This window comes from Fukomys damarensis, unplaced genomic scaffold, assembly GCF_012274545.1.
Source record: "Fukomys damarensis isolate Sample0158 unplaced genomic scaffold, DMR_v1.0_HiC HiC_scaffold_14, whole genome shotgun sequence".
Classification (NCBI taxonomy): Eukaryota; Metazoa; Chordata; class Mammalia; order Rodentia; family Bathyergidae; genus Fukomys; species Fukomys damarensis.
In genome coordinates, this window is record NW_022900926.1 from 67,969,809 (window position 1) to 67,975,808 (window position 6,000).

The following is a 6,000-nucleotide window of genomic DNA, read 5'->3' on the forward strand; positions in this document are numbered from 1 at the left end:
TGAAACTGACCCTTTGCTTGAACTGAGCATACTCTTAGAGTTAAACATTAATCAGGAATTTCAATGTTTGCCCAAGATAATTCAAGTATTAAAAACAGACTATTGTAATGCCTTCAGAGTTAAAAATTTTTATTTTATATCATGTAAGCAGAACTGCTATGCCATCAAAATATGTACCTAAAATCGTGTGCATAGATGATACATTGAATATCCCTCCTCCCAAGCTCTAGATTCTTAAATCAAAACCTCCCCGGAGTATACATGGTCTGCACTATGGCTGAGATCACCACTGTCAAGGGCCCGGAAATTCAAAAGTCAGAACTGCAATAATTTATTTCTTACGTGGGCTGCAACTACACATCAGACCATCCTGAGGTGGCCTGCTAGGAGCTGCCATATCCATAGCAGTTGCTCTAAATCATTCCCATGCGCGCTGACTTGATCTCCCATCTGTGCCCCATTTACCTACCAAAGCATTTTTATTTCAAGGTGCTGTGGAGCCTGATTCAACTACAGATTCCCTGAAGATGACCTTCGTTCTCTCTACTGAGCTCCTGCTTAGCATCAGTGGAAACCCACAGTCTCCGGGAGGCAGGTGATGGTCATGAAAAGTCAGTTCTGCCGACTAACAAGCTGGGGGAGAAGGGGTTGTGAAGTAAACTCCAAAGTCAAGATGTCTTCAGTATTTCTGTAGATCTGCACTCTATACTGGGTCTTCCTAGGCTGTATTTATTTATTAACCACACCAACCCCCGCTAGGATGGAGGATAAATAACCAGCAGATGAGTCAGCCAGAAATCTCAACAATCAGAAACATGGACTCTGGCCCCTGAGCCACTATTTAATTGGCTCTATGACCTTGGGATCCACTTCCTCGATTCTCCCTATTTTCTCTAAAGCGAAGAGTCTTCTCTCTAGGTTATTTCAAGACTTCAAACTGTCATACTTGTCCCTGACCTTGCTCCCTATCTTTTTTCCTCTCATACTTTGATTCCTACTGTGCCACCTTCATCTTGAGCCTCCCTCTCAGGGTATAAACAGGTGTAAGTCTGCATTTCTCAGTTCTTTGTCACCCTTGTGTCGCTACCCACATCCCCCTCGTCCTTTCAGTCTGACAACTAACAGCAGTTCCTTTGTCACGAACTACTGCAGAATGCTGCCTATTCCTCAACTCCTTTTGCCAGTGACCACCCAATGGCCCATCCAGGGAGCTGTGTCCATCTTTGTTGCACATAAATCTTCTGCGGCACCCTAAGAGGGAACTCTGAAGTGGACTATGGAAGAAAGAAAAATGGAGGAAAGAAGAGAGGGAGGGAGGGAAAAAAAAGAGGTCAATTATGTGAACTAAGGTTCGTGACCTTGATTATGGTGATTATTCCACAATGTTTATGTAGATATGTGAAGTTGTACACTTTGTTTATATATTATTTTTATTAGCCAATTATTCTTCAGTATATCTGGGAGGAAACAGAGAGAGAATAGTTAGACTAATGGAATTTGCATCCTACTTCTACACTGACTGCACGGCTCTGGGAGAATGACAACTCTGTCGATGCTCGAGTTTCTACACATGCAAAATTTTGATGATAGTGTAATAATACAACTTAGATGATGTTACAGAAGGGAAGGGAGCTTAATGAGATCGCACAAAATGCTTAGCCCATCACATGTGCTAAAGGAATGTTAATCATTTAATCATTAAGTCTATCCTCACCTAGAAATGCTTTCCTCTCTTCCTCCTTTGCCTTCTGTGATTTCATTCCCTCCTTATTCTCCGGTCATTTTTTACATAAGGCTCCCAATTTCTCTACCCTCCCTGGTACTCCTTTCCTTCCCTTCCTAATGATCATATGTAGGGTGGTTTTACCAATATTTTCAACATTTTCCAAGGCTCTATGCCTCCCACCTCATCTTCCCTCAGATTTCTAGCACTGAATCACTTGAAAAGCCACCAATCAGCGGACCCCATATAAGACCAACCTTACTGTCTGACTTCAGCTTACACTTTACCTCTTGCTTATATTGATCCCATCCTTGTAGTAGGCTTCTCTCCCTTCCTCAAATACGCTAGGCTTACTCCTGGCCTAGGACCAGCACATGCTGTTCTGCCTGGAATTGCTTTACCAGACATCAACACGGCTCCGCATCACACCTCTTTCTTTTTTGATGGAATTTTCTCAGAGAGGCCTTGTCCATATTCCCCATCTTAAATGACAACTTCTCATGCTCCATTTCACTCATTGGTCTTATTTATTTCTGGCATTTTCTCTCCAGACTGTAAGCTATACAAGATCTTAAAATTCTTTTTAGTCTGTCAATTGCATTGCCTTCAGTATTTAGAACAGTACCTGAACCTAAAAGATTCCCCTATAAGTAAATGAATCCTGTAATTTGCCTTCTCTTCTCCTCTGCCAGATCTACTGAACACAGGTGGAGATGGTCTGTGAGACCATAGAATTAATGCCGTCATGAATTTTTGGACTTTTGTCTTAGCTGAGCTCTTAAATATTTGGAATTTGTTGTTTGATTTTCTGATGGGATGTTTGGATGGAAATGTCTAATGGAAACCTTAGCTAGAGCTTCTCCATCCTTGGTATCCACATTTCCCTCCTACTAGCTGGTTCTGACATCCACATTTGAGTGGACTTTCAGCCTGAGGAATCACTGCCAGGTTTGGAACCCTAACTTCATCAACTCTAAGGCCTTTTCTTTTTCAAATCTGTGGTCTCACTTCAGGACTCCCAATCCAGTGGTTTTCACAATAGCTGCAGATCAGAATCACCTGGGAAGTAAATTTATAAAAGCTGAAAGTTAAACTAGTCTCATAGAAAGCATGATTTCACTGCTGTAGAAAGAGGTGGAGTCAGCTGAAAAGCATGTCCTGGAGTCACTTGCTCAAGACATGTCCCATTTTTTCACTTACCCTTGTCTTTTGCCTCTTAATTTCAAAGGTACAGGCACGATACCTGCACACATTTCATGGTTGTGATCTGTCCTTTGAATTCCTTGTTTTAGAAAAGTGACTCATGCCATACACTTGTATGTAGTTATCCACTTTCTCTTCCATTTTAATTTAGAAAAATGCTCTCCACTTTCCACCCCACCATGCCTTTATTCTTGGAATTCTTTTGATACTTATCGGGCATGATGGGGTTAATTATGATTTTAAATTACCTCGGAACCAACATGTGGATAGTAGACTTCCTGTCTATGACTCAAGAAACACAATGACTAAATGAACTAACTTTACTATTCACCCATCTATTAGTGGTAGGGGCTTTTAACTGCGGTATAATTTTGTTCTTATATTGAGTTGTTAAATTGAAAATGTAACAGTTGAAAAGCTTCTGTACCAGATACATAATAGGCAGGCAGTATATGTCATTTTCCACTCTAAATCATTTCATCGCCCTGCCCCTCCTCTTCCTATCATTCACTTTCAGATAATAAATGCATTAAGCAGATCTTGTCTCATCTTAAATTCTAATCTCCAGTGAGCTATTAACATTCAGTAATCATACTCCTTCCCTTTGTAGAAGAGAAGAGGGTTTGTATTCATGAGTGGGTTTCCTCAGGGTGTTCATATTCCATTTTCTTCTAGAGATGGTGGTAGCAAGCTATTCCAACATGAGGACATTTGATCAGCACAAAATGAATAAAATGCAGTGAAGGCCTGGATGCGTGTGGGTAGGGGTGGATGATAGTCCAGGCACACACAGGCCCCCGTCTCACGGAAAGCAGCTACTTCACCAGGCCATGGCAGAGAGGGTGTGTCCTGGGTCCTTTCCTCTACCACTAGATGGAAAGCACAGCTGACTGAAAAGGCTGGGTCTTGAGCAGCTGCTGCAGTGAACACCGGGACGGAGAGAAGGGAGGGAACTGTTTCACTATCACAAAAAAGGTACAGGACAAAGACAAAAACTCTGTAAAAGATTACAAATCTGTGATACCAAGACCAAAATAAGTAAACACATCCTTTATCACAATACGGAGGGAAACAATGCACCACACATAATCCCATGTAATCTCTGAGAAGAGAGCATGTGAGTGTTAGAAACAAACAGAGCCACTCTATCTTTCAGGCACTCCCTGTAGAGTCCCCTTGATCCTTTCATAACTCAGTTTATGGGTGGAACAATCACTATATCAGTTCAATATGTTTCCAACACATAGGCTATTGGTGTGGAGAACATCAATAGTTTAGACAACCTTAGACTGAGCCAGCTCAAACTACTTGCTTGTTTTACCTCTCTTACAACATGGTGCAAACTTCATGCCTGAATATTGTGCTACTGAACTCAGAGTCTGGGAGTAGGCATCTAGCAACTAACTGTTCAGCTACGATACACACATCCTCTGAGTAAGAATGACAACACTCAAGGGCTGGCTGAACTCATGTCAGATTCAGTCAGATTCTGTCCCGCAAAGCAACAGAATCTGCAGCAGTATGAAGTCTGCTCCAACCACAGGCAATCTGCATCACCAAATGGCTGCCATCGCTCCTGAGTCTAAAATGGTGACATTGAGATTGCTTCACGGTTATTGACAATGACCTATGTTTTTATTGTACATTTGTGTAACCAAAGGGCCTCTCTTAGCAATTTTCAAAATAACTCCTAATTTAAGTTTGGGATATCACTTCAAGGGAGATAGAAACTAGCAGCAAAGTTTGAATCATAATTATTTGGAGGTGTTTTTTTTTTTTTTTTGTCTTTTATGGGTTGAAGTTGGCTCCTCTACTATTCAAGAAGGATACCCAGATGCCTTACCGCTTAAGGAGTTTGCCTCAGAATAGATAGTCACATTGAGATTGATTTAATAGTAAGCATGATTTTAAAAGCAAAGGGTAAGAATGACTGGAATTCCATTGCTTTTTCAAAACATTAAAAACAAAGCCATTACCAGGAAAAGAATATTCTCACATCATTCCATATTTCAGGGTTTAGGCATCAAGTTTCATGTGATTAATGATTAATGGCTATGCTATTTGCTTATCTACTTATTAGCTATGATACCTTTCAAAAACCTATATCCTTAGTCTAATCGGTGGCAGGAAAGATTTTAGAACCTGACTGCCAAATTATAACCCAAAACTCACTTATTTATCACAAAGTACCAGCACTGCAATTAGAATTAAAAACTGAGGTTTTATTTTAGAAAAATAACTCCACATTTCTTAAAAGAAAAACACAATAACATGCATGCCATTGGTTTGCCACTACTGCTCTAGATTTTGCCTCAAATTCTTTACACATATTTTTATCTGAATACTGGATGTGTTTGCTTCAATGTTGTTCAATTGTCTCAAACGTAATCTTCCTAAAACTAAATTCATATTTTGTACTTTCACTTCTTTATGTCCACACACGCACACACACACACACACACACACACACACACACTTTTTTATGTCAGGATATGCCAGCCTAGCCTTATTCTGCAGACCAAACTTTCAAAAGTACGGCACATAAAGTTTACTTCTAGCTCATGTGAGGTCCTCTTTTGACCGGGCATCGATCCAGAGCAGCTGTCTTCCAGGAGGTGACTCAGTACGCCCAGCCGCTTGCATTCTGTGTCTCTGCACCTCAACATATGGCCTCCCTGCCTTCTGCCAAACAAGAAGAGAAATAGGAGAAGCTGGCACAGGGTTTCTAGGGCTTCATCTCTGGGGTACCACGCGTCATTTCCATTCATACCTCATCAGCCAGAGAGAGTTACATGGTCTGTCCTAGCTGCAAGCATTTTCCAGATGCGCCTTTCCATGTGCCAGAAAGAAAGAACTGGAAATGAAATCTACATCACACTCTTGTTGGCCAGATTTCCTATTTCAGATTCCCAGGTCAGAAACTGGCTTTCCCCGTCTCTCTCCACCAACCCATATCGCCTTCATTGCTAAATGGCCACCACTAATTCTAATTCATGTACATCTCCTCAATCGGTTCGCTTTTCTTCATTCCCTCCTCCACGTAAGAAATTCAAACTTTCATTATTTCTCTTTTG